This window comes from Hippopotamus amphibius, chromosome 9 (assembly GCF_030028045.1).
Source record: "Hippopotamus amphibius kiboko isolate mHipAmp2 chromosome 9, mHipAmp2.hap2, whole genome shotgun sequence".
Taxonomy (NCBI): domain Eukaryota; kingdom Metazoa; phylum Chordata; class Mammalia; order Artiodactyla; family Hippopotamidae; genus Hippopotamus; species Hippopotamus amphibius.
The window spans coordinates 3,525,898-3,553,146 of record NC_080194.1 but is presented as its reverse complement, the minus strand read 5'-3'; the positions used below and the strand labels follow the sequence as shown (position 1 = coordinate 3,553,146).

General features: G+C 56.4%; 1 protein-coding gene and 1 non-coding gene across 3 annotated transcripts in view; one reads left to right on the top strand and one right to left on the bottom strand.

Annotated features, from left to right (window-relative positions):
* The first annotated feature begins 4,832 nt into the window (after positions 1-4,832).
* Positions 4,833-27,249, top strand: part of CD82 (CD82 molecule) — a 51,572-nt gene continuing 29,155 nt past the window's right edge. Inside the window, exon 1 of one of the 2 annotated variants that reach the window (XM_057750052.1) lies at positions 4,833-4,974. The gene's annotated coding sequence lies outside the window, so the exon portion shown is untranslated. Of the gene's footprint in view, positions 4,975-5,003; positions 5,297-27,249 lie in introns of those variants that run through there. The other variant, XM_057750053.1, reaches the window with a different exon arrangement.
* LOC130829567 (small nucleolar RNA SNORA61) lies at positions 7,214-7,338 on the bottom strand. The gene has a single exon (XR_009047591.1). It is a non-coding gene; the product is annotated as a small nucleolar RNA SNORA61 (small nucleolar RNA).

Here is a 27,249-nt window from a genome sequence, read left to right as displayed (position 1 = left end):
CGGGACAGGTTATATTTTCCAGATTGAGTTTCCCGCCAAAAAAGAATACATGCAACAATATCTTCTGTCCTGCAAGCGCTTCTAGAACGGTGCCACCCTTCAGCGAGAGAAGGAGACGGTGTCCCCTTTCCTTGAACCGGGTGGGCCTTTGTGATTGTCTCCACTGATAGGATGCAAAGGAAGTGATGCTGCAGGACATCTGCGGCTAGGTCATAAACGCTATCAACCACAATACGCTTCTATCTTGTTCTCTGTTAGCTCTCTCTTTTTTTTAAAGTTTCATTTATTTGTTTATTTTTTGGCTGCGTTGGGTCTTCGTTGCTGTGCGCGGGCTTTCTCTAGTTGTGGCGAGCAGGGCTACTCTTCGTTGTGGTGCACGGGCTTCTCAATGTCATGGCTTCTCTTGTTGCGGAGCACAGGCTTTAGGCATGTGGGCTTCAGTAGTTGCAGCACACGGGCTCAGTAGGTGTGGCTCACAGGCTCTGGAGCACAGGCTCAGTAGTTGTGGTGCACGGGCTTAGTTGCTCTGCGGCATGTGGGATCTTCCCGGCCCAGGGCTCAAACCTATGTCCCCTGCATTGGCAGGTGGATTCTTAACCACTGCGCCACCAGGGAAGCCCTCTCTGTTAGCTCTTGAAACCCAGCCATCTTGCCGTGAAGAGGCCCCAGCAGCCTGTGAAGAGGCCCCAGCAGCCTGCCAAGAGGCCTAGGAGAGGAACCGAGGCCTCGGTCCCCAGCTCTAGCTGGGCTCCCAGCTGACAGCGGGCACCCACTTGCTAGCCAGCCAGGTGAGTGCAGCGTCTTGAAAATGGATCCTCAGCCTCCAATGGAAGCAGCTGATTTTGCCTAGAGCAGAGATAAGCCTTCCCCACTGAACCTACCCCAAGTGGCAGCTTTCTGGGCTAAATAAATAACTGGGTTGTTTGTTACATGACAATAGGAAACAGATGCATCAGTGTCCCCTGTCCCTCTCCTCCTCTTTCCCCCCAGAGCTGTTCAAGAGGCTTGGGGCTTTTTCTAGACCTAGGTACCAGTGAGACCCTGACACCCAAGTTCTTGGCTACAAGGACCTTCAGGTCTCCTGCTTTGCCGCTTTTGGGGTGGAGAATCTTTGAGAGGCTGGGAACCCCACAGCTAAACTCTTTTGGGGTCTTGCCATAACCACCATCTCCCCTACCTCCAGGTTGGCCATTTGATATTTTTTTGGCCATGCTGTGGAGCTTGCGGGATCTCAGTTCCCCAACCAGCGACTGAACCCGGGCCATGGCAGTGAAAGCCTGGAATTCTAACCACTATTCCACCAGGGAACTCCCTAGAGTGGTTCTTCTTGCCCCTTTTCCTGCCTCCAGAACTCCTGGCTTCACCTCTGGAATGGACTGGAGAACTTCTCAAAAGATGGACGTAATCTCTCACTACAGGTGGCTCTGCTCTCTGCCTGGCAAAATAACTGAGGTAAGACACGACGAAGCCCGACTCCCGCTGGAAGAGCGGAGATGCTGAAAAAACAACCCACTTTGACATTTCAGTAAGTGACTGGGACACACATCTACTCCAAGACTGTCCCTTAAGCTTCCAATGTGTGCGCAGCATTATGCCGGGTGCTGGGAAGATGAGGCTGAAAGGCAGTGCCACCCATAGACCCGGACAGGAGAGCCACCTGTGTCCACCCAGAGCCTGCGCCCTACCCCCTCCTCCATTATGCTTCAGGTGTCTAAAAACCCAGAAATCTCTGCCTAAATGGCCCAAGCCCAGTTTTAGGGCTTACACAAGCAACTTCCCCAGGTCCATCTGTTTGAGGGTACAACATGCCCCTGTGTGCATCCCTAGAGGGGTGACTTGAATGGTAGCTATAGGCAAGGCGTGTGGACAGAGTTTGGGCATGCGGGCTGGAGTGTTCACAGGCCTGAGTCCTAGGCTACGTGTGACACAGGACAGGGATGGTGCTAGGAAGAGAATTAGGGTGGGTGTCTGAGGGCTGGGGTCAGGGCTGACTCACCCCATACCGCCATGTTCCTGCATAGAATTGCAAAGAGTACAAGAATTCTAAATTTCAACATGGCCTTCTTGGTCATTATAAAGACTATTTCTCAAGGCAGGAGAATAGACATTTTATTTTACAGTCTGTTAAATGCTTCGATATATATGTGGGTCTCAATTTTTGCTATCAACATGTCAGAGTAGTTCTGTGGAACAGGACCGGTGCCCCAGGCTATAACTCCTTTAGGAGACCCTCTTCTGTAGTCTGCAGAGGACAGTGGGGGAGTTCTGGCAGAGATTCCAGAAGCTGCCTGCAGACTGCCCTCCATGTTGCCACAGCTGCCTCCATCTCTAATGTGGAGTGACAGAGACAGGAAGGGGTAGCAGATGGGACTAATGTGATCTAATGCCTGCCTGGGGGAAGGGGGGGGGGTGGCTGATGGAATCCAGCTGTTTTGCCACCTGCCAATCACCATCACCAACACCCCCAGCTTGAGGGCAGGGGTTCTGGAGCAAGGTAGGAGAGGAAAGTATTTTATGCCCATTTTTCATGGATTGGCACGGGTGGGGAGCTGGAATCCTGCCCAAGACAGAACAGCACTGCAGTTCCCCAAGTACGGTCCCTGGACCAGTAGAATCAACATCACCCAGAATCTTTTGGCCCCTTGCCGGGAAAAATGGTGTCCTTCTGTGGGAAGCACAACAGGATGGGACATTTCTGGGTTTAGAGGACTCCCCAGCCCCACTCCTCCAGGTTGATGAGGAGATTCTATGAAAGAGACTTTTTACTGGAAAGAGAACACATTTATTGAGCAGGCCGTGTCCAAGAGTGGACAGACACTTCATGAGCACTACCACATTTACTCCTCAACAGCCACCTTCCAGATTAGTATTACCTTTATTATCATGATTTCCCTTTTAAGGGCTCACCCTAGTGAGGTTAAGTACCTTCCTTGCCTTGCCTTGGGTCGCAAGGCTCCCAGGAGGCTACCTGGCCTGTGTGATTCTCAGACCACCCTGACTTCTTCTCCTTTATGCTAAACAGTGGTTCTCAGACTGGAATGTGATTCAGAATCACCTTGAAGCCTTGTTAAAGTGACTTGCTAGGCTGACCCCCAGAGTTTCTTGTTCAGTAGATCTGGGATGCGGCCCCCAAACACACGTTCCTCACTAGCTCCCAGATGCTGCTGCTGCTCCCGCTCCAAGGACCGTGCTTTGGGAACCACCTTGCTGGGCAGGGATCCAGCTCCCGCCCTACTCCACCCATGCAAAACCAGCATAATCATACGTTCCCTACAATGCTGTCCTTGTGAGATGCCAGTGAGATAATGGGAGTGAAAGAGCTTTGTCAGCTAGCTGCACAGGTCAATGGCTCTGGTCATAACCCAGGGACCTGAGGCTGGTCCCTGGGGTCTGGGTGTGTGGAGGGCTGGGATGCAGGTGGCGGTACCACAACCATCTGGAGATCTTTTGCAGCCCATCTTAATTCTGAGCCACTTCTCAAGGGAGAAAGCCAGCTTCTCAGGGATGGACCAGCAGCCCCTCCTGCCACCCTCGCATCAACCCATGCCTCCTCCCTGGCCTCCGCAGCCTGGTAGCACTGCCTGAGCGGCTGGCTGGCCCGGGCTACTTCTCCAGGGGCCCGTCCAGGCAAGCTGGCGCAGCACCATGGTGATTCACGGCCTGGGGCTGGGCCCCGTGTGAGGCTCTGAGACGGTGACTTCGTTCTCTAAGCCTCAGGTTGCTCATCGGTAAAATGGACGCAACATCTAGATAGCGTTGTGAGAATGCAACGGCCAGTACTTTTACTTTTCTAAGCCAGAGCTTGGCATAGAGCCTCGCCCCTGGCGAGAGTTCAATCAGTGGTAGCCGTTAGTGTTTTCAAAAAGTGCCTGGGCCCGAGCCACCTCCTGGTAGAGGCCCGGACTTGGAACGCAAACCGCTCCCACGCCGTGCCCCGGTTGCACCCGGACACACCCGCCCTGGAATGCCAGCGTGGGGGCCCGGAGGCCTGCCTGCCCCGGGTAGGGTTGCCAGGGCAGGGCAGGGCAGGATCAGGGAGGCGGTGAAGCGAGGGAGGGGCGTTCCTGGGGAGCGGCGTTCCTGGGGAGCGGCCTCGTCCTAGGAGGGCCGGGGGCGGGGGTGTGGCCCGGAGGAGAAGGAGTCGGAGGCGGGGATGGTGGGAGGGCCTAGGGAGGTGGCCGGCGGCCGGGGAGGAGTCTGGGAGGGATGTGGAAGGCTGAGGAGGGGCGGGACCGTTAGGCAGCGCTGAGGGTGGGGCTTCGCCCCCGCGCAGGGCTCGGGCTCGGGCCGGCCAGACAGGGCTTTCTCCGGGCGGGGCCCGGGGGCTGGAGGGGCGCAGAGGACCTGGCCGAGGAGGCAGGCCCAGGGACGGCCCCATCCCCACCCCGCCCGTGTGGGCGGGGCAGGCCGGGATCGCTTTGGGGGGCCGTGGCGGGGCGGGGAAGGGGCGTAGCTCCACCCCCCGCAGGACCCGGGGCAGGCGGGGGCCGTGGGAGCGGACGGAGCCGGGGCTGGCTGCCAGCCGGGCCACATTCCTGCAGCGTCTGGGGGCGGGGCTGGCGGGCCAGAGTCGGGGGGCAGGGGCGGGGGGCGTGGCCTGGGGGGACTGGCGGACCCAAGTCAGGAGGCGGGAGGCGGGGGCCGGGGGCGTGGTCTCGGCGGGCGCGCCGGCGGGCCCGAGGCGGGGGCGGGGCGGGGTCTAGGGGGCGGGGCTGGCGGGCCCGAGTCAGGAGGCGGGGGCGGGGCGGGGCGGGGAGGCAAGGCCTCAGGGGGCGGGGCTGGCGGGCCCGAGGCTGGAGGCGGTGCGGGGCGGGGCCTCGGGGCGGGGCCTGGTCGCGGCCGTTGCTTTCCCCGACGGCCGCCGGGAGGGGGACAATCGGGCGACGCAACCCAGGGCTGCGCAGGCGGACGCTGACTGCGGCGCGAGCGGGCGACGCCAGGCTTGCAGCGCTGAGCAAACAGCAGAGGCGGCAGGTGAGGAGGGGGTGGGGGAGGCCTGCCGGCGACCGCGAGCGAAGTTAGTTTTCGTCCCCACTTGCAGAGCCCGCTCGGGCAGCTTTCTCGGAACAAGTGACAGGTTGGGCCACGAAGGCAGCCGGTGGGGGAGAAGGCGCTTAAGGTCCCGCGTCCTGACCCCAGGTCTGCGGCGCCGCCGTGCACCCGCTGTGTGACCCGGGCGCGCCCGCCTCCCGGCTCTGGACCTCTCGGGTTCCAGGAAGAGGAGAGGGTTGGACCAGGTGGACTCCGTGCCCTTGTGGCCCTTTCTCCCTGAAAGCCCGGAAGGAGAGGCAGGCAGGTGAGAGCGGACTCGACAGGTATTCGGATCGCGTCGCCCGGACTACAGTTTGTTTCCCTGCAGAGTGGCACGGAGCAAAGCGAACTCTCTGCGAGCGTGAAGCAGATTGCTTTAAAGGTCACACTGGTTCCTCGGGTGGGACTCGAACCCGCAGGCCTGGGAACTGGGGGCGGACGGGGGTGGGGGCTGATGGGGGGAGAGGACCCAAGTCAGGGAGGTTTCAGCCTTCCCTTCCCCCCAACTCTGAGAGCCCAATAAGACTCGGGGTGGGAAACTCAGCAGGGCATTTGTCCCCCTACCAGGGCTTTTCCAAGTGAGCTGGCTTGGGAGGCCCCTGGCGGAAACTAGGGGATAAGGTCTTATCCGGGTGAGTGGGGAAGGCAAGGGAAAACCCCGCCGAACGCTGGGCCAGAGTCAAGCCCAGAGCGGGGGTTCTTGCTTCATGCCCAGGGTTCCTTCCTTGGGCTGGAGGTTTCTGTCCCTGGGGGCGGTGGGTGCTCTGTGCCAGGGCCATAGTAGCTGGGCAGCCTACGCCAGCGGTCAAGGACTTGGGACCAGATTGATTTGGATCCCACTCCCCCTTCAAGCTTCAGTTTCCCCATCTGTTAAATGGGGGTAGCAGCAGTACTCAATGGCAGCAGTGAGGAGTGAAGAGAATAATGTGTATATAGTGCTTAGCAAAGGCGCCAGGCACCCAGTGAGGCCTCACTGTATGACAGCTGCTCTGATGTGGATGGGCAGGTGATGGACTGGCATCCCGCCTGGAAATGAGACTGTTTTTGGAGGGCTGGCTGCAGCGCCTCCTGACCTTGTGAGAGCCAAAACTTGCCACCTGCCACCAGCATCCATTTTGGGGTTGGGGAGTGTGTCATCTGGACCAAAGGGTAGCTGAGTTTTCGGTAATACTGCTTGCCGTTGTTAGGTGTCCAGTTGAATAAACCCCATCATGTGTACGTCGCATCTACTGTACATTAGGTGGAGCTAGGTGATACAGAGGTGAACTAGCCTCTGGGTTCTGCCCTCATTTTGAGTTACCGACAGTGAGGTCCCCATGCCCATCATGCCTCTACTGGAGAGGATAACTCACACCCAGATCTCAAGGCCAGACAAGATCTCATGGGTTTGTACTGCTTTGGTGGCCAGAATCCAGCATGCGTGGCTCGCAGTGGAGGTAAGGGGCAGTGTGGACATCTTTTATCTGTTTGATCAGGGTTGGGCACTGAAGGTGGCTGGCTCCTTGTATCTCCTGGGGAGATGAACCCTACACTTTGGAACCAGCTGGAAAGCACTGTGGGACAGAGTTTGATTAAGGGCTGTACTATGTGGAGGAGACAGCGTGTATATGTATGGGAGGGGTAGTGCTCAGGAGAGGGGAGACATGGGAGAAACCAGGGTAAAGGGGCTTCCTGGAGTTGGTGAGACTTGAATAGGACTTTCTGCCTGGGATGCCTAGTCCTGGTTGGGCTTGGGTCAACTTTGGGCTCCAGACTCCCCTCTCCAGGCATTTGAGTGGTTTAAGATTAGAGCTTGGTCTGGTGGGAGGGAGGGGGGTCAGTAGATGTTGCCTGTGCAGGGGGCAGGGAGGAGATGTTCATTTCAAACCGTACTTAGTAAACATCTACTGGGAAGTCCTCCTGTCACCCCTCCACCCCACGTAATGAATGACGGACGATGACACACTGACCCCATCCTCAGTTGCTTACCATCTGGTTAGGAACTTAGACAAGGGGACTCTGATAGGAAATAGACAAAGGGTCAGAGGGATCTTCAGGAAAGCTTCATGGAGGAAGTGGAGTTTTCGGTGGGCCTTAAGGATTGCAAAGGTTTCAGCAGCCTCAGCAAAGATAGTGTTTTGGGCAGAGGAGGATGCCTAGAGGAAGGCAAGGAGGTCAGCGTGTTCAGAGGATTTTTTGTCAACCTTGTTTGAAAGTAGCCCACATGCTATATAGCAGACACTACGAGCACAGCTTCAGTACTCTATTCCTCCTTTTACGACCACCGAGACCAGGGTTCAGATCCAATGGGAAAGGGAATCGGCGGGTTCAGGGGATTTTTAGGAAACTGCTCGGTCAATCAAGCTGGCTGGTGAGTTGGGACTGTGCAGGGTTGGGAAGGGAATGGTAGGTTGGATCAACTCATAGAGGACCTTGAACGCCAAGGTGAGATGTTTAGATTTGATTTCTAGAAAGTGAGGGCTGCTGAAGGGTTTTGAGCAGGGGCGTGACATAGAGTGGCACTTTAGGAAACAGTCTGCCCGTTGTGCTGGGGTGCAGGACCCAGTGCTTAAGGGGTAACAAATGGATGGCTGTGATGATGGGGAAGGAGGGGCCTGTGGGGCTTGGGGATGTCTGAAGCTGGGGGGTAGGAAAAGCACTGTCGGAGGGGAGGGGAGCAAGTGTCCCAGTGGGTACCCTGTGTTTCTCCCTACCCCCCCCCCCCCCAGCCTAGACCCTGGTGCATAGCAGGCGCGCAGAAAGGTGGCTGGATTGGGTGGGTGAGGACGCTGGGGAGGGCAGCAAGTGCTACAGAGTGATAGAGAGGGAGCCGCCCAAGAGGGCTCTGTGTTTGCCCATGGAGGGGAGGTATCTGGGCCAAGCGGAGGGAACTTGAGCCAGGCAGCAGGGGGTGGGGGGCTGGAAAGACGTGCCTACAGCGCCCCGCTCCTCGCCCCAGCCCAGGGAGGGCCAGGAGTGAGAGGTTAGCCCGTAGGGGCACACATTTCCCACATGGCGGGGGTGGATTTTTGGTTCATCCAGGGCTCCTCTGAAGTTTCTGCAGGGTGCGGCAGTCCCCTCTCTTGTGGCCTCAGACTTTTGAACCACTACCTGGAAGTTCCTCTTCCCCTCTTCTTACCCCCCAACCATGGGGACCCAGGCCCTGTTCCCCCGGAGAGCCAGACAGCCCCTCCTGGCATAGGGCGGAGCAGCCCCAAGCCCCAAGCATGCCTTTCGATTTGGAGCATCTGGGGCCAGCTGGCACCCCCCGGTTTTGGCTCGGCCTTGACCCCTTGCTCCACATCTTTAAACCCACTTCCTCCACCCCACGGGAAATTCAGGGGGCGGTTATGATTTCACTGAGAGCATCCAACAGTCAGGAGTTGGCTCTGTGAGAGGCGGGCGGTGGGGGTGGGTGGGGGATAGCCTGGGCCCCTCTGTGGGACAGGCTGGGGCCAGGGGTGGGCGGCCGGTTTAATCTCAGCAGGGACTGCCCCGCCTACTCTAAGCCTGGGTCTGAGGAGCCAGGAGCGAAGCCTAGAGGTAAACATGGGCCAACCTCATGCTACGCTTGCTTTCCTCTTCCCCCGCCCCCGATGCTGCCTGTGAGGAGGCCAACCACAGGCCCAGGGCCTCTGTGATGGGCCCCGTTGGTGTCTGGGGTCCTGACTCACCCCTGGGCTTCCCCCTACACGGTGGTTTTCCTGTCAGCAGCTGATTCACTCTGTGCTGACCTGGAGGAGCAGCTGAGGGGAGGGTAGGGGCCTGTCTTCTGGTTCTTAGAGTTAGTTCCACCTCCTCTCTTTACAGACTGTGTGACCTTTCATAAGTTCCTTCTCCTCTCTGGGCTTTCCTTCCCTCCTCTGCTAATGGCCTATTCTTTACTTGGCTCTCAGGGGATTGTGTAACCTGGACTCTGCCATTTGTAAAGTAGGGCACATGGGAGTGCGCGTGCACACACAAACACACAGGGTCTCAACACAGAGTGGAAGTGGACAGCTCCACCGCCAACCTTGCCTACTCCCAGCCTGAAGCACCCTCGTCTACCTTCTGCCTGTCCGCCGATTAGGAAGATGGTACAGCATGGTGGTGAAGAGCTGGACTTGGAGCCGAAATCTTGGCCCTGCCCATTCCTAGCTATTTGACCCTTTCTAAGCCTCAGTTTCTGCGTCTGTAAATTGGGGATAATAATGGCAACCACTTCATAGGGTGACATGAAAATAAAACAAAACAGTGCGTATGAAGCACTTGGCCATTTTCTACCTATACATGACGCATCTTCCATGAATGAGAGCTGCTGCTGTCCTTATTTTCTGCATCTGGCCAGTCTTCCAGGCTTGTACCAGGCTGCTTCTCAGGCCCCCAGAAACACTCCCCAGAGCACCAGCCTTCCGTATGGGCCCCGTATGCCTCCCCTGCGGGCAGGCACGTGCTCCAGGTCACCAGTCATTTCCGCTTGCGTGGCGCTCTTCCTGGGGGCGACTGGGTCTCCCCAATATGACTCTCAGCTTCCTGAGGGGAAGTAGGTCTGCACGTCAGTCACAGACTTTCCCTGAAACCCCTCCTTTCCCTTCCCCTCTTTCCTCTGTGCTTGTCTACATTGAATTCTTGCCTCTTTGCTGCTGTTTGGTGGCATATGGGGGTATCTCTGTGAACCCTCCCAGCCAGGGACCGCCCCATCCATCTCTGCGTCCTGACGCCTGGCACAGGCCTGGCCCACAGCGAGCACTCAGGAAATGATGGTTGAATGAATAAGTGATTCTCCTCAGGGTGGCCCAGTAGGACCCAGTTCAGAGCCAGATCCTCCGTGACTCCTTGGCAAAGGTGGAGCCAGGAAGCAGGGTCTGGATGCCCCTGCCTTGCGCTTCAGGCCTGCCCACCCCATGGCTGGAACTGGGGTCCAGGGAGGTGGGAATGGTGTGGCTGGCCTGGGATCGCTTCAGCCCGGGCTTCGGCTTCCCTCATAAGGCCTGGCCTTTCCCCTCCTGAGAGGGGAAGAGCCCGACTTCCTCCAGCCCCAGCCTGGTGGGGGCCACTCTGTTCCTTAGTGAACGCTGACTCGGTCAGAAAAGGCACATTCAAGTCAGCAGTTATTTGTGGAAGGTGCTCCTGCCCCGGGAGGCGTGGGCTTAGGGCTGGGGGTTGGGAAGATGCCCTCCAGGAGGCCCACCCCTGACATTCTCCCTGGAGACCACCAGGTGGGCAGCTCTGGGAGGCACCTCTGCTCTCCCCTCTGGCTTCTTTCCTGGAAGTGGGGGCTTCTGCCTTTCTTTGGGCCCCACCCCTGACTTTCCCTGCTGTGTTGAGGGGTGATCTGGGGTGGGAGTTGCTGAGGATTCTGGATCTAGGCTCATAGGACCCTTGCAGAAAAGAGGACGAAGTGCTGGCAACTGGGTGTTAGGAAGCCTGAGTTCCGCTCCTGGCTCTGCTGTGAAGTTGCAGAGTGAGCTGCTCTGGGGGTGACCCCCTAGGCTAGTTTTCTTACTCCTCAGGCAGCAAATGCTCCAGAAGCCTGCCTGGGGTCCAGCTGGCCTTGGCCCAGGAGAGTGGAGAAGGAACCATAGGCAATGTCGTGGACTCTGGAATCAAACTGCCTGAGCATGATCATTTCTGCCTCTGCTGTTTACCTGCTGGATGAGACCTTAGGCAAGTGTCTTAACCCCTCTGCACAGCAGTTGCAGCCGCTAAAATGGAGATGGTTACAGTACTTACTTCCTAGGGATGTTGGAGAATGATACAAATTAACATATGTGAAGCATTTGTGATACCTGCCTGGCACATAGTGAGAGCTTTATATGTACCAGCTGTTTGGGGTAGTATTGCTAATTATTAATAGGAAGCAGGATTTAAGACTTTGGGGGGCAGTCTTTGGTGAATGACTTGAGTCTGGTGGCTTGAGTCTGGGAATTTGGAGACCTGGGTTCTGATCCCAGCTCATACTTTACTTGCCATATGACCTTGGGCAAGTTGGCTGCAAAACTCTATTATCCTGCATTTGCTGCACTTGGCTTTTGTAAGGGAGGCACGTACGGAGTTGCAGGGTTTATTCAGGGAAAGGACTTCTGGGTGCCCAGCCTGTTCTCCTGCCCTGAGACAGCCTCAGTAGGTGGGCAGGTCCCCACACTGTCACAGAGGCACAGCAGACACAGAATGACAGGGCAGCCCCCCGCAATAGCCCTCAACCAGGCTAAAAAGTAGATGAAACGTTTAAATATACACACAGTAATGGGATTATCGAGATCAAATTACAGACCTTTTTTTTTAACTTTTCCCCATTTTCTGAATCTTCTGCAGTAAGCCCATATAATTTTTGTGCTCACGTAAAAAAGAACACACTTACACAACAAAGCTATCAAAAAAGTACTATACGTATTTAAAGAAAAATGCATTATATGAACTTGGGATCATATTGAGGGGTTTGTTGTTAATAAATCATATTTATTTGAAAAGGGAGTGGGTTGTTGGTTTGGAGTGACTGTCGATTTGTCAAGCCTCCAAAGGCTGAGGGAGCCTCTGTGAAGGGAGACAAGGGTCAGATATGAACGGAAGCATCATGCAGCTTCCATCGTGGTGGACACACCCCGAGTGCTTGCCTGGTGTTTACAAAGCTTTTCAACAATCCTTGACACCAAAGGGCTTACTTTCCTCACGTGTAAAGTGGGGATAACAAGAATACACAATTCAGAGGGGTGCGGTGAAGGCTAAAGGAGCTTCACACTTGTTAAGTTCAGAGGGAAGCCCTCTTCTTCTGAATCTGGAACCAAGCGGAAACAACAGTGGACAAGATGGAACGCCAACGGAAGCCTGGAGAACGTGGCTTCAGATCCGGTGCGCAGAGGGCTGGCCAGCCGTCTGCCCTGGAACTGGCAGAGCGGCCCGTCTGCCCACGGGCCGCCCGGCACAGCAGCCAGCCTCCCTGCGAGGGCGCTCGCGTGCAGAAGAGCCGCCCCGACCGAACACCGCCTGCGGGCAGCGGGGCTCAGGGAGAGGCGGGCCGCCGCTGGGCGTGCCCAGCACGTCTCTAAGATGAGCCAATCAGATAAGCGCCTGCCCGTAGGACGTGAAGGGGGTGGAGCGAGGCCAGAGGCGTCCCCCTCCAGAGATCCCTCCCCGGGGAAACAGGCGGAGAGAGGAGTGCGCGTTCCCGCCCTGACTGCGGGGCGCTGGCGCTGAAGTCCGGCAGGCGAGCGGCGTTCCCTTGCCGTCGCTAACAGTAGCGACAGCGCCCAGGAAGTCGGCTGCCGAAACTGGAAAGCCGCGCCCCCACCCGCTGTCTCAAGACGTGGGGTATTAGAATGCTGTTGCCGTGGACGTGATGAGACGACCTCGTTCACAAGGGAGCAGAAGCTCCGTGCGGGCGGGGCAGGCGTCTGAGGTCCCGCCGCCAGGGAGCGGGCGGCTGGGCCCCGGGCGCCGTCGGTCAAGGCGGCCAGCCACCTCCCCGACCTTGGCCTCTGCGAGCCCACAGCGGAGGGGTCGCCGCGGCAGGAGGCTGCGTCGTGTAGAGGCCCCGCGGCGCCGCCCCGCTGCCTCTCTCGGCGCCTGCGGTGAGGGTGAGAGGAGACGACGGCTCTGCGTGGAGGGCCCAGCGGCGGCCCGGCGCGGACGGCGGCCCGCGCACAGGCCGGAGGGCGCGCGCTCGACGGGGGCGGAGACGGCCGAAGGCGGCTCCTGCCACCCCTGTGGGGACACGACCGAGGCCTCCTCCCCGGAGACCGAGGGCCCCGGCCTGGAGCGCAGCAGCTTTCCAGGGCAGTTTGCAGAGCTGGGGGTCAGCGGGGCCTCGGGCCCCCGTGGGCCTAGTCCTCTATCAGACTGTCTGAGCCCAGCCTCGGCCCGGGTGCTTTGGGCTTAGTGCGAGCGCAAATCTGGGGGCTTGTGGCTGGATTCGGAAGGTCGTGGTCCTGTGAGCGCATCCTAGGGCACTCGGGCAACCTGCCTATCCAGTCTGATCCCATGGACCACATTCAGCCTCTGCTCGCACACCTCAAGGCTCGGAGAGCTCACCACCTCTCATCTCTGGACATTTCTGACTTTAAAAACATGGTGTAGAATTTGAGCAAAGCCACCCTCCCTCCCACTGGTGGGTCCTGATCATGCATCGTGGGGGCCACCTGGGGACCACTTAGAGCATGAGCACTCTCTGGCTGGGGGGTGGTAACCAGACCTCCCTTGGGGCACCCGCCACCCCACCCTCAGGTCAGATTTTGATGTAGGAAAGAGACATATTTCTGTCAACTTTTTTGTTGTTGTTTGTTACTAATTTTTATTGGAGTACTGTTGATTTACAATGTTGTGTCAGTTTCTGCTGTACAGCAAAGTGAATTAGTTATACATGTGCGTATATCCGCTCTTTTTTAGATTCTTTTCCCATACAGGTCATTACAGAGTATTGAGTGGAGTTCCCTGTGCTATACGGTGGGTCCTTATTAGTTATCTGTTTCATATATAGTAGTGTGTGTATGTCAACCCCAAACCATTTCTGTCAACTTTTAAAAAACCTCATCTCTACCTGAACCAATGGGCCCTTTAAAAAAAAAACAAAACAAAACGCTTTCTAATTATTGAAGAAATAGTTTCGTGGAAAAAGTTGGAGGGTGAAGAACAGATGCAAAGGAGGAAATAACTTCTTAGAGATGAGTCCTGTGAACAGGTTGGTGTTCACACACACGTGTGCGCGATTGGGATGGTACCATATGAACCACTTCCTGTGCTGCTGCTTTTAGGGTAACGTTGTAGAGGGAGGATTTTTCCATGTTATTCAATATTCTTCCACAGCGTGTTTCCCAGCTCCATAGCATCGCACCACGTGCATCTGCCATGACCCAGTTAAACACTGCCCTGCTGCTGTACATTCAGGCCATTGTGAATTTTTCATTAGTACCCACATCGCTACAGTGACCACCTCGTCCATACGTCTATTTTGTTCTCAACTTTAATGATCTTCATAGACTAAATTCTTCAAAGTGGCTTTCCTGTCAGATGGTTTTTAAACTCAAGATCTGAGGGCCAGATTCTTGGGGAAAAGCCCTTTCCCTGATATGCATCAGAGTGCACCCCCACATTTAGCTCCAGCTCTCCTGGGAGGAGAGTCACTGTCTGTCCCTCAGTGCTGGTTAGCAAGTTCACAGAGGGAAGTGGGCAGGCTCTTGTGGCATGTGTGTGTGTGTGTGTGTGTGTGTGTGTAGAAGAGTCAGACAGAAAGAGAAAGACAGATATGGAGGAACTTTTACTTTCAACTGTAGTCTGACTTTTGACCATCCTCCCCTCGGGGAGCCTGTGGTGTCGTTAACTAATTATGGGATCTTTACTATTTAATGACCGCTCTCCATGGTGACTCTTTCCTCCCCAACAGCCTTCTGGGAGCCAGGGAATGGGAGATGAGCCTGTGGGAGGAAGTTTCTCTGGAGTAGGAGTCGAAGGTCATGGGGTAGTGCAATGGTTCTTTACCCCTGATATACATCAGAGTCTCCTGGAGGGTTTGTTAAAGCACAGACCATACCCCCAGAATTTCTGGTTCCCCTGCTCTGGGATGCAGCCGAGGAATGTGTGTTGCTAACATGTTCTCAGGAGATGCAGCTGCTCTTGGTCTGGGACTACACTTTGAGAACCAGTGGAGTAGTGGATTGGGGCAAGGGAGGCTGTGTAGTGAGTTTCAGCTCCTGGGGCTGCTGCCTGTAGGAAACATGCCTTGTTTGATAAAGGTTTGCGTGCGATCTGAACTCACCTTCCCCCTGCTCCCACTTCAGCACCCCTTCTCCAGTATGCAGTATTTTATAGACGTGCGAGAGGATAAGATGGTTACCGCCATCCCCGTCTTACAGAAAGGGAAACTGAGGCTCTGACAGGTGATCTGATATATCCAAGGATGCCCTGAAAGCCAGCAGGAGTGCTAATACAGGACCCCTGGCGTTGTCACCTCTCCTTGCTCCTCCTGAATCTACCCCTCCACCCCACACACACTCTTTCTGGGCTTCCCCCGTGCAGGTGTGGTACAGGAACATAGGTCCCTGCCCTGACCCCCGTGCCTGCCCTGGGGGACTCCAAGTGAGGGGGCTGGGAAGGCAGGTTCCCCCACATCATCTCTGAGCCAGGGTCTTGCTCTAATGTTTACCCCCACTAACCATTCAGTAACGTGATCTCCTTCCGAGATCCAGTGTTCTCCAGCCAGTTTACACTCCCAGTTATTGTTCTGGGCCACTTTCCCGGGAGGCTAGCAACTCTCTCTGGTTGAGTCTGGGTGCTGTCTAGTGGGCACCACGGAGGGAGGGGAGAGAACCCTTGCCTGTTGAGCATCTGATATGTACCAGGCCCGGCCCTGGGCACTTTGCAGTCGTGTTGTCAGCTCATCCTCCCAGCAGCACCCTCACCGCAGTAGAGGTTACCATCAGCACCCATTTACAGGTGAGGAAACTGAGGCTCCCAGAGTTGAAACGACTTGCCCAAGATTACAGCTGAAGGAGGCAGAGCTGGGCTTTCGATTCTAAACTCCAAGGCTGGGCCCCCTGGTCTGGAGTGGCAGCAGGTCCTGGACGGAAGGAGCTGGGATGTAGGGGAGAGAGCCTGTGCTCCACCCACCACCCATGCAAAGAAGGTCAGCCAGAGGGGCAGGGCCCACCTAGGGCTCAGGGTCTTGCAGTGGGAAGACCCTGGCCCAGCCACCAGGAGACCTAGTTCAAATCATGCCCAGCTGCTACCTGGCTGTGTGACCATGGCAAGTCACCGTCTGCCTTGGGGCACCCTCCCAAGTCTTCATTTCTCATAGTGATGCCTTATGCTTTACAGCTTTTAGCAGGCGGCATTTTCTCACACATTTACTCCTGCAAACCTCCCAGCACCTTATGAAATAGGCAGGGAGGGTATTATTACTGAGCCCATTTTATAGATGATGACAGAGGCTGTAAGTGAGACGCCCAGGATCCTACAGCTAAGGAGGAGCATGATCAAGGACTTGAACCCATGTTATCTTTGCTCCCCATCCTAAGCTTGGTCCATCACCCCAAGCAGTGTCCTAAGTAAGGAGGGAGAACTCTGGGCTCCTCTCTATTGTCAGCTCAGGAATGGGGATCCCAGGGCCCTTAGTTGGACTGGTGGCTCTTGAGTGTCAGGGGCCCAGGATTCCAGGGAAGCCTGGCCAAAGATCCTCGCTCTGGGCTGGGAACCATGGGGAAGGAAGATGGGGTGGTCCAGGCTGCCCCTGTTACTGGTTCCTGCCCAGACTTGGTCTTTGAAGTCCCTGATTGGTGGGGGGAGTGGTCTGGCTAAGGTCCCCCTCCCACCTCAACACCTGGCTCCCCTGAGGACTGTGTCTGCCCTCCAGATACATGATACAGAATATTCCAGACTCTCGGGCCTTGGTGTCCCTGCCCTGGGTTCAGCCTGAATGCCCTCAGCTCCTTCCTTATCTCCTGATCTGCGTCTTCCTCATCCCTCCAGACCCAGCTCCAGCCGCCTTCTTCCCTGTGGCCAAGCCAACTTAACTGTCTTGGATTCTGTCCAACGGATGAACTGGCTAACAGGGTTCATTAACTTACCAAGGTGGCCATGAGAGCAAGACTGTGGCTTCTGTGGTCCTAAGCCCCTGGCAGCTCTGCCAGGCTGGCAGGGCTCGGGGTGCTGGGTCTGTGTGGGCTGGGGACAGCTGAGCCCCTCAGACCTGTGACTCTCACATTGTATCCCCCCGAGCAAGTCACTGCTCTTCTCTGACCACTGGCTTCTTTCTAAAAATGAGAAAGCTGCCTTCCTCACTGACCGCTGTGAGGCTGGTGCAAGATGCAATGTGCAAAACACTGCCGCTACTGTCGGGTGGGTTCCAGGCACTCAGGAAGTGCAGGTCCCCCCTTCCCTGCAATCAGCTTGGCTTTCACTCCTTCTCCACCCACCCGGCCTCCTGGGATGGATGTCTGGTTGGGCCTTGGTCTCAGGCCTGAACTCTATCTGCTCTAGCTGGGGGGTGTTCTAGGCAGATAACAGGGGAAGGATTGGGCAGAGGGACAGAATCAGCTCCAAACAGGGTCTGCCAGCCCAATGTTGTGGCCTGGGCACAGTACCTCCTGAGCCTCAGTTTCCATGTCTGTGGAAGGGGCACACGTCTATGTCCTGTGTTCCCAGGGTTACCCACGGCTTCCTGGGAGAGCTGGAGGAGTAGGGGTGGGAATCCTGGGGACCTGAAGCACTGCGTGCTCCTCCCAGGAGCCTGGAGTCCAGCCAGTCACATTTCATTTCCTTGTCCTCTTTCCTGCTGTGACAAAAGCAGTCCCCTTTCCCTCTAGCCTCCTGGAGGCTCTCCAGGCTGCTGTGCTCTTGGCTCTGGGTCTGGTGTACAGGTCGCCATCCCTCTGAGCTCCTTTCTTCCCGTGTAGCCCGGGGAGCCAGCCCAGGTCTGACCGAGACTGAGGTGGTGTCCCTGAAGGTCCCCGTGCTAAGAGCTCTTGGAACCCCATGCCTGGCCTCTAGGGCTCACTGGGGTCACAGACTCCTTCTGGTAGCACCAAGCCCCTTTCCTTTCCACGTCTGTCTGTCTGTACACCCTTCTCCTCCCAACTCCACGAGGCCCAGAACCCTCGCACAGTGGTAATGGCCACTGTGCTTGCCTTTATTGTGCTGGAGCGGTTTATTCCTCAAGCCTGTCTCCTCCCTGTGAGGCAGGAGTGAACTGTTGTTATTCTGGGAAAGGAAAGGGACTTTTCAGAGCCCACAGTGGGCACTCATGACCTCTCTACTCAGCCCCGTTCCCCAGCTCTCAGTGGGTGCTCATATGCTTGGCTGAGTTTGGCCGGAGTCCTGCCCCTGGAGTCGGGAGTGGGCAGTGGGTTGAGAGAAGGTGGGGGTAGCAGAGTCCTAGGTCTCTAGGGTCCCTGCTTTAGGGGCTGGAACAGGGACCATCTGCATTGCTGAGCTAAGGAAGCTGAGGTTTACGGAAGAGGAAGGAGATAGTGTGGAGCTGGCTGGGCTTTGGTCATTCCTCCCCAGGCCTCGAGTTGGGGAGATTCCATGGGGCTGTTTGGGACCCGGGGGCTCATTTTGGCTTAGGCGCTGCTGGCTGAGGTCAAGTTCCTCAGCCTGCCTCAGCTCCCTTAGGGCCTGGGAGTGGCTCCAGCACCTTTCTGGTGGTAAAGACCCAGCCTGCTCGGGAGTCTGTGCGTGTGTGCGTGCGTGCGTGCGTGCGTGTGTGTGTGTGTGTGTGTGTGTGTGTGTGAGAGAGAGAGAGAGAGAGAGAGAGACAGAGGATGGGGGGTGCGGGGGGGTGGGTTATCCAGGCACTGCTTGGTGCTCCCAGAATCTGGGGGAGGCCAAGTTTAAGAAGAATGGGCTGGGGAGCGGATGGGCCATCGCTGAAGACTGGTGGGGGGAGGGTGGTGGCGGCTTGTCCATCCAGGAAGCCACAAGGGAAGAGAGTGAGGGGTGAGCCTGCGGGCTGGTCTGGGGATGGGGGCGGAGCTGGGCTGGCTCCCAGGGTGGGGTCCTGCCCGGGCCGGCAAGGCCTGCACTCCTGGCCAGGTTTTGCCTCAGGCCCCCCCCCGGGGGCTTCCCATGGAGACTGGAGCCCTGGCTGCACGGGAGGCTCCCTCCACCTGGGATCTGTCTGTCCTCTGCCTGCCATTCTCTCTCTCTTTCCTTATCTGTGTCTCTGCCTCTCTCACTCTCCCCTGCCTCACTTTTTACCTCCCCCCGCCACCAACGCCCCCATCAGTCTCCCAAGCCTCTGAAGCCAGAGCATCTCTGGAGGGTCTAGCAGAGGCTGAGGCCCCAGGGCACCCGAGCTGAGCCCAGCCTAGGGGAGCTGGAACCCCGCCGGCCCTGCTCCTCAGCAGTCCCTGCAGACCCGAGAGGCCCGGGGAGTCCTGGACAGGGAGTCCCGACAGGCTGAGCTGGTCTCCTCTGTGACCCGCTTTCCTGCCCCAACTGCCAGGTGTCTGGGCTGTTTAAATGGCCGCCGCCCTGCCTGGGAACTGGGGACTTGGGCTCTACCCATCAGGTGGGAGGTGCAGCCCTTCCTCCCAATCGCGGAGCGCCTGGACCCCTGCAGTTGACTGTGGAAAGGGGATCCCCTGGGCTGCTCCTCCCTGCAGCCGGGTGCCCGCCATGAGGAGGGCTGGCTGTGCTGGAGTCCGGGGCCTGTGTCTGGGCTGAGTGTCCCGGACCCTCTGGGTGTCCAGAGGCCCTCAGGATATGAGAGGGAGAGACCTGAGAGCTGGTCTCAGAGACAGGGAGAGCCAGGCAGAGGGCAAGGCCGGAGGAAGCCACCAACAGAGAGAGGGACAGATATAGAGGGGAAGAGACAGGCGGGGTGGGGGAAGGACTGAAGGACAGAGCGGGAAGGCCCCAGAGGCCCTGCCCTGCCCCCTCCTCCCCTGGCCGAGCAGCCTCTAGCTGGGTCTCAGGTAGAAGACCCCCCTCTAGCCCCTACCCTCCATTCCAAATTCTGGGAGTTACAGACCTGCCCTTACCCTCCTTCCTCTCCCCCATCTTTTCTGTGTTTTCCCCCCAGGACCCATGAGAGAGAGCGTGGGTGTGTACCTGTGTGTGCAGCACTTTGCCTTTACTGTGTCTCACTCACTTCCCTCTCTGTTTCTGTCTCTCTCTCCATCAAATATCCCTAAAGCCAGAATAACTCACGTCAAGGAAGGTTCTGAGAAGTAGGAAGTATTAGCCCATTTTACAGATGGGGGAACTGAGGCTCAGAAAAGTAAAGTCAGGTGACAGTGGAGGTGAACAGAGCCAGGGTTTGAACCCACATCCTTCTGATGCCCACCCTGACTACTCATGCCAGGCTGATTAGGGCTGCCAGACAGTACTCCATGAGCATCTGTGCAGGCCAATGCCCTGGGGAGGCTGCTCGGGGGAGGTGGCGTCTCAGTGGCCTCATCTCTTCCTTCCTGAGCCCAGTGCCTGGGGATGTGTGTGCTGTGACTGCTGCCATGTGAAGTCCTTGATTAGAGACCCCTCCTTCTCCCTAATCGCCCTGCTCAGGGCCCACACCCAGCACCCAGCCTTCCCACACCCAGCTCCCACCCTCCACTTCCGCAGCCCTGACCCAGAGGGTAACCCTTGGTTAGCCACCTGCCCCCAGCTGGCCAGGCCCCAGGATGGGTGTGTGAGCTGGTCCCTGATGCCTAGCACCTCCCCAGAGTGTCAGTGGGGGCCAGAGGCTCGGCTGTGGAACCCAATTAACATAGGTTGGGCCTTGGTGAGGTTGTTTTAGTTATGTATCATTTATAACTTCATTCTGCAGGCAGTGCAGCGTGACAGTAACACTCAGGGCTTCTGGGTCAGGTTTGGGTTCAACTCCCAGCTGTATGGTCTGTGTAACCATGGGCAAGTCCCTTCACCACCCTGAATCTCAGTTTCTTTAACTGTGAAATGGGGTTAAAAGCAGTGCTTACCCCATAGGGTCACCACAAGGCTAAACTAAGCTGTGGGAAGCACTTACCACAATCTCTGGCCAATAGTAACTGCAAAAACATTAGCTTTTGTTATTATTCAATTCCGGGGACTGTGTTCTAAAGAGCCCACCCTGTCCCGCAGAGGAAGAGCTGGAGGCTGGGTGGAATCACCGTGCTGCTTTATGATGATGCTGGTATATAATTGCTCACTTTCCTGTCTGTGCCGCTCCAGACTGAGCACTCCCCGAGCGCGGGGATGGGTTTCATCCATCCATTTCCTGTGTCCAGCTAGGGGCCCAGCTAAAGTGAGGGGGTTCAACGAACTGCTTGGATTCAGGGTGGAAACTGAGCAGAGATGGCCACTTGGGAGCCCTCTGGGAGGGCAGCCCCTCAGGCCTTCTGACCCAGGAGCCGTTCTGGGGGATGCGTGCTGCCCTCTCTGAGGTCACCTCTGAGGGTTAGGCCCGGGTTCGCTCATGTCCCGGTGGTTCAGTCCGGCCCTCTGCACCCACTGCTGCCACACTGGCTGGTATAGGGTGAGAGTTCCACGACACCTGTGTGTTTGTTAAAGCTGCGGCACCTGGCCCCGCTCCTGGATACTCTGATTCCATGGGCTTTGGTGCTGGGGGACCCCACGTGAGAAAGCCTGGCAGTGCGGACCCGTGTCACAGAGGACATTGGACGCCAGAGTCAGAGCGCCTGGAGCACAAAGTTCAGTTGGGCCACTGTCACCCATGTGAGCGGAGCGAGTGCCGCCTCCTTCCTGAGTCCCAGACACCTTGCTTATAAAACAGAGATGATGAAGCCATGCGCTCCACATGGCAAGGGAGTGGGGGGTCAGATGAGATAAGATCAGTGAAGCACCACTCACATGGGGGTGCTCTCATAAACATTCATTCCATCAGTCCTCCCTCTGCCTGACGTCTGTTTCAAGTCCTTGGGTGATGATAGCTTTCCTGGGATAGTTTGTAGGAATCTGTGTGTGCCCCACATCTCAAGGGACAATCTTTATGCATACCCTCCTCCTGCCATGTAAGGAGGGGACTCTGCCTAACACGGCCTCTTCCCAGAGACTCCTGCCTCTGTCACGCTCACTTCCTAGCATTTGGCAAGCTGATTCTGACATCTTCCTGGACAAGGCTTGATATCCCCATTTTACAGATAAGGACACTGAGGCTCAGGGTGGGTAGGCAGCTTGCCAAAGGTTACACATCTCTGTGAAATGGTATTGGAATTTAGGTCTCTCTCAATTCAAAGCCCATACAATGAGCTGGATCATTATTCTCCCTCCCACCATGGATCTGGGGAGGTGTCCTTAGAAGGTAGTTGACTCCTGAGAGCCCACATGGGAATCTGGGTCTTCTTGTTAAGGCCCCTAGACTCTGGGGCTCCTGGGCAGCCTCTCATATAGTCCTAAATATTCCCCTAACTTAGGGCTTCCCAACCTACGTGCCCAAATGGCTGGTTATCTCCTCAGCCCGGGGAACAGAGCCTTGGGCAGGTTACCTCAGACCAGGTGCAGTGCTGTCTGTCCACGTCAGGGTGCTGAACAAATATGTGTACTTCTCTACATGTATCATGATGTGAAACAAGTTGGGAAGTACTGATGGCTTGAACCAATCCCCTTCCTACCCTGTACATGTACGCTTCCCAGAGGGATGGGGATTCATGGTCCTCTCTGGGCCTCAGTCTCTTCATCTTAGAAATGGAAACTGAAGTCAGTGATGTCAAAGGTCTTTCTAGCACTGTGAATTGGAGAGTGTGAGCCTTAGAACCAGGGTTGGGATGGAGCAGGGTTTGCATGGGGCCCAAGAAGCCTGCAAAAAAACAGGAAAGGGAACCATGAAGAGGGTGAGGTCAAAGGCTATGGCTCAACCTCAACTTGAATCTTTGGCTGCATTAGGCCGGGTGGGGAAGCTGCAAGGTTCAAAGTGTCTGTGCTTCCCCAAGCTACACCCTTTGTCAGGGTGGCCCCTTCTTCATGCTGAAAGCCCTCTGGTCTCATTGCTTGGGTTTCAGAGAAGAGCAAGGAAGGGAGGCCACATCTGTTGGCCTCATCAGCCACTGAAGGAACAACATGGCCAGGATTGGTGGGGCTGATCTTTTCCTTCCTGACAGGAAGCCAAGAATCAGGCCTCAGAGCTGGGGTGGGGTGGGGGGTCAGGCAAGCAGACCGTGGTGCGGAAGGGTGGGGTGGGTGGGCTCCACCATCGACCTCATTCACATTGGCAGCAGGTGAAGAGAAAGGAGCTCTGGTCTCAAGTCAGACCTGAAGTGTAATCAGGGCTTAGCCACTTACTTGTGTGACCTTAGGCAAGTCACTGAGTCTAAGTCTCAGTTTCTTCATCTGTTAAATAATATCTCAGGGGATTGTTACAGAGATTAAATGAGAGGCAGTGGGAATGGCATGATACAAATGAAAAAATTCTGTCACTCTACTGCCACAGTCTGGCCAGGGGTGACTGCTGGCCCCAGGCCAGGGGTCAGTCCCAGCTTCGGGCTGTTAAGGTCCGAAGGAGGACGGGAGCCTGTCACACCAGCTCATGGGATCGTGTGACAGGGGCTGTCCTTCATTTCTCATCGGGTTTGGCATCTGTAAGACAAACAGGAGGCCTTGGGCTCTAAAATCCTGGGATTCCTGGAAAGGTCTGGTCTGGATGTGTTTCTTCCACCCCATGGTGGTGGTGGTGATGGTGGGGTTTGTTCACTTGTGAACAGCTGACCGTGCCCCCAAAGCTCTTTATATGCCTCATCTCAGTCCCCCAACAACCCTATGAGACGGGGGTCCTGCGGATCTCCCCATGTTAGAGATGAGACGTTGGCCTCAGAGAGGTTCAGTCACTCCCTTGCTCCCTTGCTTAAGGTCACACAGTAGGAAGCAGAGCTGGGATTCACACCTAAGTCTTGAAGGAAACATGAGATCCTAATCATGCTTTATGGCCTCCAGATTTTCTGGTTGCCGGGGTAATAGCTTCTTTTTATTTTTATTTTTTATTTTAACAACAAGTGGAAAAGGTTAAGACCCGAGATTGAAACATAAGATAGTAGGGAGGTCAAAAGCCAGCCCCAGAAGTCAACATGGGTTTCAGGAAACACATCACCTGTCACACATGAAAACAAACACAGCCACCTGTGACCAGTCTCTTGTCACAGGCCATCGGGACAAAGTCCAGAGAACTGCAGAGCTGGGTGGCCAAGAACCAGCTTGCAGGTGGAGTGTCTGCTGACAGGTTGGCTTCCAGAGCACAACAGCCAGGCCAGGCTTTTTCACTCCACTCTCTGTCCAAGCTGACTGAGCTCCCACGGGATCAGTTGTCCGACTCACCGAACTGGCTGGACGTCTAGGTCTCAGGCAGGCCCCTGAGGCACAGCCCTGAGGCTCAGGGACAGGGGCCTCGCCCCTGTGGAGGGCAGAGGTCTCCTTCCTTAGGTGGCCCAGTTCCGCCCTGCTTCACTCCACTGCCCTCGCCTGAGAGCAGCAGTAGTCACTCTCCGGCACAGAGGCCTCCAGGCCGGGCACCTATCTGGAGGCTGGATCAAGGCCCCCCTGCGGGCTCAGACTGCTGGTCGGGAAATAACAACTTCCAGGTGATAATCATTGTCTTTGTAATTGGTGGCTTTTACTTGACACGTACTAGGTGCCAGGTGCTTTCCAGATACTAACTCATGTGAGCCTCACCATAGCCCAGTATTAAGTCCATTTTACAGGTGGGAAAGTTGAGGTACAGGGGTGAAGCGATTGCCCAAGGCCACACAGCTGGTAAGATGTGGCAGATTTGGCATCTTCAGGCAGGGAGAGTGGGAGGTGGGGGCCAGGGGGCCAGTATGGATCGAGCCCTGCTATGCACTAGCCTGCTTACAGTTCACCGTCACACCTGTGAGGGGTGGGTGGGTTTAGTCTTCCCATCCACTCATCAGGAGGCAGCTCCGTAGGTGATGTGGCCTGTATGTGGCAGATCCAGGGGTGGGAACCAAGGACTGCTGTGTGACTCTGAGTCCGGTTCTCCTTAAATTTCTATGCGGAAGGCCCGGTGAGCCGGGGCAGGGCAGCAGAGGGAAAGAAAGGCCTGGCCTGGAATCTCCAGGTCCTCCACTGTGTGCTCAGCCCCAATTTTGCTCTGTGGTCTGTGGCCTTCTACTTTCTCTGGCCCCTCGGAGAAATGCAGTGATCTCAGAGGTCTTCTCCTGCACAGCGGATATTGCTATGGGGGGAATGTGCCTCCAGAAAGTGGAAGATGGAGCAGAAGTACAGGAAGCATCATGTGAGATTTTCTGCAGCCAGGATCTGCTGCACCAGGGACCCCAAGCCTGCCTGCATCCCACTCAGAGTGGAGGGACCAAGCCATGCTGGGTCTCAGCACGTGAGATTCCACTGGGAAGGTTAATGAAACAAAGCACAACAAAACCCTGATGCCCAGGTCGCACCCTGGACCAATTAAATCAGGATCTAAGGGGCTGGCAGGGCAGGCGTCATCAAGTTTTAGAGCTCTCAGGATCATTCTAATGTACGGGCAAGACTGGGGACCACTGCTCTAAAGCAATTGGGAGATGGGGAGAGTGAGGTCCTTCCTGGCTTTCCAGGATTAGGGACCCCCCCGAAACTGGATGAAAGCGTGTGCCTGCCTCTCTTTGTGCATCTTTCTAGAGAGAGGGTTCACGGCTTCTCCCAGGCTTTTCTGACCCAATGGAGATTAAAACCCAATCTTGGGGGGAAATAACCTCCTCCGCACAAGCCAATGATGTCATTCTTAAGGCCCAGAAACCTCCAGATGCCGGATCAAGTTTGGTTTGCCTTATCCCCTTTAAGAAGTCTTTCCTGACCTCTCCAGACTCCCCTTTCCATTCCTTCTTCCTGGAAATGGAACTTGAGGGCTTACTACATGCTAGGCACTGTCTTAGGCTCTGGGGTATGGAGCAAATGAGACAGACGTAGCCCCCCCCCCCGCCCCCGCCAAAGGAACCATATTCTAATGGGGGCTCCGGACACGCTAGTGGACCAGTAAGATGACTGCAGTGAGCAGGGCCATGTGGTGGGCCCAGCTGTCAAAGCTGCTGCTCCTTAGTCACCAGGGGAGCCACCCCACCACACCCAAGAGTCTTCGTTGGGGCAGGGACCAGGAGACTGCGCACTGGCGTATTTTGATTCCAATGCGCAGCTGGAGTTGAGCCCGACTGTGTTGATCAGGTGTTCAGGGAGCGCCTCTGGGAGGAATAGGTTAGCCTACTTACAGGAAGGGAAGGAGCCAGCAGGGGGCTTTGGGGGAAGAGCGCTCCTGGCAGAGGAGCCACGAGGGCAAAGGCTGTCAGATGGGCAGGGGCCTGCTGTACAGAACAACAGGAAAGAGCATCCTTAGGAATGAACGTGTGATGGGGAGGACAGAGGTGCTGAGGACCAAGGAGGAGCAGGGCCAACCAGGCAGGGCCCCACCAGCCACACGAGAGTCTGGATTTTATAGAAAACACATTGGCTACATCACCATTGGAGGGTTGCAGACAGGGGAGTGACAAGATCTAGTCTGCATTTTTCAAAGAGCTTTCCCCGCAGTGTGGATAAAGACTTAACAAGGGCAGGAGTGGAGCTGGTGGCCGACCAATCAGGGAGCTGCGCTGGTCCGGGTGGGAGGTGAGGCTTGGGGCCGGAGAGATGGTGGTTTGGAGGAGACGCATTTGGGCTGTGGGATGAGGGGAACGAGGACGAGACGCCAGCGTGGCTCTTAGGTGTTGGGCCTGAGCCAGCTGGTGGGTCGAAGAGCTGTTCATCTTGTCGCCTCCTCTGAGTCCTGCAGCACTTAGCGTCCAGGAGCCCCGGCCCCCAGGGGACCCTCACGAGCCTTTGGCGTGGCATTTCCCGGGATGTGTTCCACGTGATGTTAGACTGTTGCGTGGAAAACGGCTTTACGTCAGCTGTGTTTACTGCGGGAGACGCGAATAGCCTCATGCACAGTGATTCGGGGAGGACTGACACTCCACAGGCTTGGTGACAGCAAAGCCTCTTGTTCTCACGGGCGAGTCTTCTAGGACGTGCGTTCTGAAGAACTGCTCTGGAAGGCGCTGCTGCTCTGGCCCCAGCCTGCCATCGGACAGTTGAGGAGACAGGCCTAGGGTGGGGGGGCGGGGAGGGGGACCGTCACCTGTGCGGGTCTCAAGCAGCCTGTCCCATCAGAGCAGGCGCTGAGCCTGAATGTCTGGATTCTGGGCCCAGAGGGCTGCACCGCTGCACGGCCTGCTTTCCCCGAGGTGGTCCCTGGACATCCAGGCCCTGGGGCCAAGCTGGAGGGGTCGTCCTCCACCCTCAGGTGAGGGATAAACCAAGCCTCCTACAGCGGTGAACTCACAAGGGCCCAACACAGAGAAAGGGTCCTTGAGGACACCAGCTTCTCCCCAGTCCTGCCACCTTGCGCAGGGGCTCCGGGGAAGGCGAGAGACCCTTGACTGTGGGTCCTGGCATGAAGAGCTGACTCAGAGTGCTCACCCTACACATTCCATACCCCACCTTTTGGATGCAGACAGAAAAGACCTGAAAATACAGTCTCAGCTGACTAAGGGACAGTGGGTCTCTGACTCCCTTTAGTTGACTGAGCCCTTGAAAGTCCTCATGTTCTATGTGGAAGTTCCTTCCCCTCTCCTTCACCTCTCCATCCTTCCTGCCATCCATCCATCCATTCTTCCATCCATCTATCCCTCCGTCTATCTATCCATCCATCTATCCATGCATCTATCCCTCCATCCTCCCATCCCTCCATCACCCATCTATCCCTTCATCCATCTACTCACCCCTCCCTCTGTCCCTCCCTCCCTCCCTCTACTCATTCATCTACTCTTTCATTCAGCAAATTTGTCGGGAGCCTACTTC